This window comes from Thermobia domestica, chromosome 6 (assembly GCF_964235325.1).
Source record: "Thermobia domestica chromosome 6, izTheDome1.hap1.1, whole genome shotgun sequence".
NCBI classification, from domain to species: domain Eukaryota; kingdom Metazoa; phylum Arthropoda; class Insecta; order Zygentoma; family Lepismatidae; genus Thermobia; species Thermobia domestica.
Genome location: NC_137459.1, coordinates 6293126 through 6302487, shown reverse-complemented (window position 1 = coordinate 6302487; position 9362 = coordinate 6293126).

The following is a 9362-nucleotide window of genomic DNA, read 5'->3' as shown; positions in this document are numbered from 1 at the left end:
TCGCCATGAAGTAGGCTGCTCGGACCATACACCTCTTTGCGCATCCCCGTGCATAAAGCCGACCTGATGTTGGAAACAAGCGTAAAGATCATACATGAAACCATATTACGCTGTTCCATTTATTTATGGTCCATGTTTCGTGTTATCTTTTTTGCGTCATTTCGCATAATCAAAGTTTTTGAAATCGCTTTCCAACCACAGGTTTTCAGTATATAGAGATCTCGTTGGGATATGATTGCAGAAACAGGCCATTCCAGATGCTTATTAAGGCCTGAAGTCAATTATGTGATATTAACTCTACGGATCTTTGTGACAATTCTCTTCAATGCTCGTTCCTCATCAGTCTGGTACTCCTGAAAGCTAAACGTTCGGTTGGTCTCATCAGGTAGATTGAAACATGCCCTACTACTGAACACAAGCTTCTTCACACGTTGCCAAAATTCCAAACAGAATTGATAACAGAAATTACCTTCACGAGTGAGAGCAAATGGTGTTTTGCGTATGATGCACCAGTTATGTGAGATGTGTGTAATTCTTGGCTTGCGCAACGTGTTATTTTTTGAGAACCCCTGATAAAGGATTCTCGTAGCAGTTCCCTACCTCGGCAAGTAACTCTTGCCTGCTTCTTTCTGGCACACAAACAACCATTTATTTCGCTATTCCAGCATCTTTGTTTTGTCTTTGATGGCGAATTGATTTGAAATCCACCTTGCACTCTTATAATCTACCTTGCACTAGTTCCAACACACTGAAAGCTTTTTGTGTACCTGAAAGTCCTATGCTTCCGCACAAATGCTATTCTGAGTTACCCCGTGATTATGCTGTTAGCATACGTGTCACTGGTGAGAAGGACCCGGGTTCAATTCACAGTGGACGTTCGTGTTTCGGATGTGTATTGTGCTGATGGTGATCGTCAGTTCAATTAGCAGAGATATTAACCTGTAATTCACTCATGAATAACCATAAATTACTGAAACAATGGGATGTAAATGGGATAAGAACTGACAACTCACACGCAACTGTTATAATGATAGGTTATGCTTCAGTGCATAAATGAAACTCAACAATTTCAAATTGATAAAATAGCGATTAGATTGGGTAGAAGATAAAAGAGGGAGAAAAAGATTTAACTATCAGGATAGGAAATGAGCACTTGCCTTGATGATGCTGTAGTTGTTTTAAAGGATAGATTGGCTCTCCGAAGTGCTCTTTAACTTCCTGGCTGGGAATTGATGAAACCAAACTAACGTTGACGTTTGAATTTCGTATCCCGTCAATTTTGCCAGAGCCGATAAATGGATTGTTGTAATTTAGCTCAATGATAATATCTAGATGGTGGCCTGGACTTCCTCCACGGACTGCTTCTGCTGCGATGATATTTGAACTTTCAATTCCAGGACGGTCCGGAGACGGCTCTAGCCTCCAATGGTAATTATTTGCTCTTTTCACTTCACAACATACAATCCACAATGAAAAGTGAGCCTCGCCGGTTTTGTTAGGAGAGGACGAGGTACAGAAAGGAACATTAAACTCAAAACTAACCAACAAAAACCCGGCTAAGTCTCTAGTTCTTTGTAGTGGAGAAATGGATAACTATTCATGAAGAAAACTAACCTTTACTACGCACTATCCCCAATCCCATGTTTTTGCCTCCCACTGATGCTAAAATCCCAATACATTAACATAGACGTGAACCTTAGGATATCCCCTTCCTAAGATGATTTTGAAATATTAGTTTAGCACCAAACTAAAAATACACCTATTAAAATTACGAAATTATTTTAAGGGATAACCTCTACGGAAATACGCGTATATGAACTTCATTTTTTAATCCTTGAAAAAAAAATGTTAAAATCATCTACATCTTCCAAGGAGCAATCTACTCTTTCATAAAACCTTGGGGTGATATGGACAGGCCCGTGGCCAGCCTGATTTATTAGGGGGGCAGAAATGAAGACTGAGGGGGCAGACATCAAAGAACACCATAAAATTGTACATTTACTTTTATTTACAGAATCTGTATTTATTTTTGAATTATCTAAACCGTATTTTTTGTGTGTTTAATACAAGCTCTTTCCGAGGTACTTTGTTTCATATTAATAATTAAAATTGAATTATTCATTTTTAAACATTAGAAAAAAATTATATTACAGCAATTTTGATTATATCAATACAAAATAGAAGTATATGTTTTACTCAACGTCTGCACTCAATTTTCTACCTTCCAAAATAAGCGACACACTACAGTTTATTAATATACACAGCTAACGTTGTGGACTATCACACTGTTGTTTGGAAGTGCACTTGGTATTCTTGGATGCTTGTCATGGTTGCAATAATAGGGTACGGTTTGAAATTCTTGAAATGAATGAAGGCAATGGAAGATATTTGATGGATCTAGTAAGAAGCATATAATTTTACACAGAAATGAGTAGAATTCGCAAAGTTGAATTTAATTTTGTAAATATAATTGCAAGAATTTCACTGGTTTTGAGTCAGTTGGAAAATTGTCGGCAGCGTTATTTTTTAGAGGGGCAAAAATAATTTAGGTGGGGCATTACCCTCCTAGCCCCTCCCTAGCTATGGGTCTGGAGATGGACCGTTTTCTAGACATATCTTTCCAGGGACCTTGTATTCAATCTGCTCAAATTAAGGAGTGAATCATAACGTACCCCTTTCAATTGTTCACAATTTTAGGGAACAAGATGGACCACCACTCTAGTAATCAAATTACTATTGGCCAATGGTTGAGTTTCGGTAAAAGCACCATTTTTCAACAGTTATTAATTCCTTTCTGATGTTCGCTTTGCCGCAGTAGTTTCCAACCAAACAATTTTAACCGGAAAAGAATTTTTTTATTTAAATTATTTTATTTATTTAAAGAAAGAAGAAAATTTAATATATTGGGTGTATCCTATATACTAAAGCATATTGTACTAATACACAATAACACACTGAGCAAGGCTATATGATAATATGAAAAAAACACAATCACGTAACAGTTTCAACACAATCACTGTGTCTTCATCAGACTTCCGCTCCCCCTCCCAAAATTAAATAATAAACATTATCCCTGCCCGAACGTCATCTATGTTGAAAATTTGATCAAGATCAGTTAGGTGGTTTAAGAGTTATGTTTTATTTAGTTTTATATAAAAATCACCTCTAGGCCATTTTCGGCCATTTCGTAAAATATATAAATTGGCCATTTTTGATCACTTTTAATGTTTCTCCCCCTACTCCCCTAGGTTCTACAATCAAAGTGAAACTATAAAAAGATAAAACTTTGCGGTCCCAAATCTCACCTATGTTGAAAATTTGACCGAGATCGGTTCTGTGGTTCAAGAGTTATTAGGTTTTATTTATTTTTATATATCTCTCCCCTCCCCTCCCCTAAGTTCTAACGTCAAAGTGTTACGTTAAAAACCACCCCAAGTCCGAACCTCATCTAGGTTAAAAATTTGATTCAGATCAGTCGGGTTGTTTAGGCGTGATGAAGTCACAAAGACAGTCACTTTTATTTTTATTTTTTAACATATATCTCCCCCTCTCCCTCCCCTAAGCTGCGCCGTAAAAGTGAAATGACAAAAACGGTCGAAAGCGTGTCTATGTTTAAAGTTTGATCGAGATTGGTCGGGTGGTTCAAGAGTTGTTTAGTTTTATTCATTTTCACATATTTCCCTTCCTCTACTTCCACTCCCCGAAGATGTACCGTCAAAGTGAAATAATACAAAAGTTTCCTGGTTCAAAACTCATATATGTTGAAAATTTGATTGAGATCGATCGGGTGGTCCAAGAGTTATTAACTCATATATTCACTTATATTATTCACTTATATTTTTATATATGTATTGCTTCATGTATTTCTCCCCGTCCTCCCCCTCCCTCAGTTGCTTCATCAAAGTGAAATGATACGAACCTCATTATAGACATTACATACACGACCATTATAGATACGAACCTCATTTATGTTGAAAATTTGATCACGATTGGTCCTTTAGTTCAATTATTTATTTATAATTCCCCCTCAGGGTCGGCCTTAAGCCGATTGGATTGATTGCCGCCCCGCACCAGTGCTGTTTATTCTACTCTCCAGTGCCGTTTTAACAACATATAAGGCCCCAGAGCAAACAAGTGTTGTGGTACCTATTACTAAATTTTGCTCCTAATAAATGTAATTAATATATGCTATTTTACTTGCGGGGCCCCTGGCCAAGTGACTATGGTACCTTTAGATGGCTCTGCTACTCTCGGTTGTCAAACACACACAACATATTGCAATACAGATACACCCATGGACTCCGCAAGGGTGGATATGGCCTCTCCCTAACAAGTAAATGGATAGTTTGTATTAAGTTTCCAGGCATAAGCAAATATTTTCTGAATTTAATGCTGCAGTAGTTTCTTTATTTTTTAATTATTTTTTTGCGTTTACAACTTCTGTTGTAAAAATAGGTATGTCCAGGGAGTATTCTGCACACCCAACACCCCTAACATTCCCACAAATTTCCTACAAACACCCCTGGGCTTAAAAATGTTTGTGTAGAAATGTTTATCATTATTCTGGGTGCACACACCTTTTATTTTGAACATTCCATTAAGTAAAAGTTCCTGGGGTTCTTACTGATTACGTCATGTGATACTACCGTGAATACCGAGATGGTATCAAATAAATCAGCTTCAGTGCGACTTCTTTGCATACCCTTACTCTTATTGTAGCTATATTACAAATACAAAACCAGAGGACAAACTTTGCCCTCTCCTGCGAAAAATCCTGTGGATGTATTTTAAATAAAATCAAGTCAGGAAAACCGAATGTATACTAGTGTGTACTGAATAGGTGGCTGCTTATGAAGGTTTGTCTTCTAACTCGAATAATCCAATGGAAAATATGTCATCATCTTCCATCAGTTCCTTAAGGTTTGTGATTGTCTCATCACCATTTCATTTTGTGAGCAGTCGATAACGATTTCAACCTGATTATACTTTTCAGAAGTAGCTACCTACGATGTTCTCACTAGCGTACATTAAGTTTTCGTGACTTGAATTCTTTTCAAAAAGATACAGCTTTTAAACATCTTTCAACTAATGAATTCATATCAATGTACATTTCATTATATCTTACAAATATAACCTTATGGAAACATAGACTTCACCATTGTATTACTCGTAAAATTCTAGCCCAATTTCATTCATTGCATGACCCCCTTCCTATTTAAAAAAATCGAGCGAGATACAAGATGGTAGACTTAAAGATGGCGACCATGATAAGCGTACCCTCAAATAGATGTCTATTTCCTTACGGTGTCGGTTAATGTGTTTTTGTTTCTCATCCCTTTACCTGTTTTACAAATGAAATTTTCAAACTTGAAACACGTTGTTATAGGTTATTCTGATCAATCAGGTTTTCGACCACTGCGGCCATCTTTATGGACGGAAACACTTTAAATTTTACCTACGCTCGTTTCTTGATATTCCACACTTCTTAAGAAACTAGATTTCGACATCGATAAGTGTACTTGTAAGAGAGGAAAACTATGAAATACTGTACAGAACCTTCTTGAAAAATTGTGAGGCACAAGGGTGAAGTTTGTATTTTAAAATTCATTCACTGTCTGCATTTCCATTTGAGTTATTTCTTTGAAAAATTAGCTGTTATAAGCAATGAACAAGGTGAGCGTCTTCACCAGAACATTTTGTAGATGGAAAAATGTCACCTTCATCTACAAAAACAAAATCATTCAACAATTTTCTCTCTGGACAAAGTAATCTGAGAACTAGACGTTCTGACCTCCTACGCGGGGCCGAACCAACACTTCTTGTCTTGTCTTGTCTTTTCTGAACAAAACTAAATTAATTGTTTAAGTAAATCATTTCACACCCACTAAAACAAGTAGTGTTATGACTATGTCCATATACTTGAAGATTTTACATGTATGTAAAATTTTATATAGCAATGTAGCTTATATATGGTTAGTGTATTAACTTTCACGCACTACCATGTCGGTCCAGGCGTCCTCCATGTGGGGTATAAAATATGACGAAATTATTATTTCTTTACAACGTTAAAATCAGACTGGCAACACTGAAAACTGTTTACAGGGTTCATCATAGATAGATCGTCCCCTGCGATGGGGCTCGAAACTTTGTATACCACAGGCGCAGACGCTAACCACTAGACCAGCAGGGAGAGTTCTCTCTCTCCCTCTCTCTCTTTCTATAATTGGCTCTACAGACCTTGGTGGAAGTTAGTTGTAAACCTGGAGCCCCGCACCACCTAAGCCGGCCCTGTTCCCCCTCCCCCAGCTCTACGGTCAAAGTGAAATGACAAAAACACTTCTAGGTCGAACCTTATCTATGTTAAAAATTTTATCGAGATTGGTCGGCTGGTTCAAGAGATTGAGAGTCACAAACATAGTCACTTTGAATTTTATAATATATACTAGCTGAACCTGCGCTGTTTACTCAGCGCATCGTTCTGTAATGAAGATGAATCTCCTTGCCACTGTGCATGTCTCCTTACTCACACAAGTAAAGGACAGGAGACTCACAAGGAAGTGAATTGCTTGTAGATGTTAGAGTGTGTTTGTAGCAAATTTGTAGAAGTAACACAATATTAAGTGGAAATATTTTTTTTTCAATAAATCCATATCCGTCCGAGTACGCCTCATTGCGTCTCTTGAGGCCTTTGAAGTTGCCAGCATGCAGTACGTTTGGCCATTGAAATATGAGTAAAGCGCCTGCAATGTCCGTCAACCCGCCATACGTAACTTCTCTACTGGTTGCCGGACCGGCTTGCCTGCAACACCGTAGTTTCTGCCTGCTACAATGTTAATCTTATGGGCTCAAAACGACCCCTAAAATGTTGAATAGAACAATGATGACACGGTTTTTGAAAATTTGAATAAGAACTGGACAACCTACACAAAGTTTGGAATCGGTCAGCGAAAACGGCACGTTTCTAGCACGTGTGGTTTTAAAGATCTCATTGTCGAAAGAATTGGGGACAAACATATAAACGTACACTGTAAAAATGGGGTGTTGAAACAAGACAATGGGGTGTTGAAACAATTCAGCACCAACCACATGGCCTTCTGAGCATATGAGAAATAACTTGTTACTACCTGAGAGAATTTGCATTTGTATTTATCGTTTAATATGAGCAAAGCTTTGCGAAATATATTTAGTACTTGTGCCAAGTAACGAATAATGTTCTGTGTTTCCTGTTATCGACCACAATAATATTGTTGTAAACCTGTCTGACAATAGTTACATAAGCAACAGTTATGCCATCTTCTGTTCATACGTGCTAAGACACAAGAATAACAAATAAAGAGAATACATGGAAGCACAGCTATCTGTGTAACTATTGTCAGATATACAGGTTTACAACAATATTATTGTGACCGATTACAGAAAACATAGAATGTTATTAGTCACTTACCATAAATGCGAAATGTATTTCGCAAAGCTTTACTCATACCAAACAGTAAAAAACGATGCAAATACTCACAGCCAGTAACAAGGTATTTTTCATATGCTCTGAAGGTGATGTCTTGGTGTCCACAACTCAGAATTCAGCGATTCATAGGTCTGAGAATGATTACTAAAGCTCTGTGAGCATCTAATAGTAACTTTGTTAATTTAGGGAGGATTGTTCTGCTACAGACAATCGACATCCCCTTGCAGTCCGTATTGCTGACTAAAGTGGGAGTCCTTGGCTATCATCACTTAGTCGCTTCTTCACCTCTTTTTGTGGAGGGCCAGTGCTTGCACTGACCGACATCTCCGCGAGGACGTATTGCTGCCTCAAGTGAGAGCCACAGTGGGCTTCCCCTAGCACCTCCTTCATCCGATTGCCTTGAAAAACTTTCATTCGAGTTACATACCCTGCTAGGTTAAATCGCCAACATGCCCCAATCCCCGACGGGAGCGAAGGGCACAGCTACAAAACCAGGTCCCTCTGCTGGTACGAACACCAGTAAAGCAGACACCTCGAAACAGGCTGAGTCTCGATCTCGCTCATGATCTCCAATCGGACACTCCAAGCAATCAGAGTGTAAGAAACCACGGCAATATAGCTCTGATGAAGAAGGTTCCACTGGCTCAATGAATGTGAGAAACACCGATATAGACTGGGCTAATGCTCCACCATCTCCCACTTTGCCAGCTAATCGGGGTATAATGTATAATTTCATATTAAAGAACTTCGACACTAAATACCGAACTGCACGAGTAATCTTCATGCAAATTGATAAATATGTACCGCGCGCAGATGTGCATCAAATTATATCTACTAAGGACGGCATCATCTTGAAATCTCCCAATCCTAACTTCCATATACATGTTCGAAACAAGGCTATCTTTGAAATCTTTGGCCCACAGGCTGTGCTGACGCTTCTTACCCCAAGCCAACTAAAATCACCTCCATCTCCTCGTCGTCCACCATTGCTATCAGTTGTTATCAGGGGCATTGAACCTGAACTCACCGAAGATGAGATATTTGAAGAGCTTCGCTACGAGGGTCTCGAAATCAAGAAATATATCAGGATACGTAACAACACTGGCCCTACATACCTCGTTCTTGTCTTGGACGACCTACAACAAACCATAGATCATCTATTAGCTAATGGGGCCTATGTATATCGCCGCCGTTAGAAGGTATAACCGTCTCGAACGCCTCCTCGTTTTCCAATCCGCTGCGAGAAATGCCAGACATATAATGATCATTACACTCATAATTGCACAAACACTGTCAAATGCGGATATTGTAGCGGGAGTCATCTGACCCGAAATTGTCCAAATTCAAGTGCACCTCCTCAATGCACCACGTGTCCTGAAAAACATCCAACTTACAGTTATCACTGTCGTGGCAAGCCTGCACCTACCCCTGATAAGCCAGATTTAGTAGCTCCCATCAAAACTTCAGATGACCCCACTCCACCTGCAAACTCGCTGACACATCCTGTTACAGTAGAAGATCTATTACGATTCTTAACTTTGACCTTACAAAACATTCTGTCATTTCAACGCCCGCATGCTCTCAATCAAATCATTTACTCTGCTAAACTTCTCCATAATCTCCAACTGCACCCCACATACAGCGGATCCAACGTCCATTTCCAAATACAACCTACTGAATCAACTGTCTGAACATGACTTGTCGTCTCTATAGTACTACCATTCTTCTTGTTCTATATATTATGGCATAAAATCTGTTATTTCTTAACATACGGTCTCTCCTCACGCATCAAGTGCTGTTTCAGCAACTTCTTTTGGAGGAGAATATCGCCGCATTTGCACTTAATGAAACATTTCTAGCTCCTTACATAACCTGGTTTATTTCCAAATATACTCTCCAC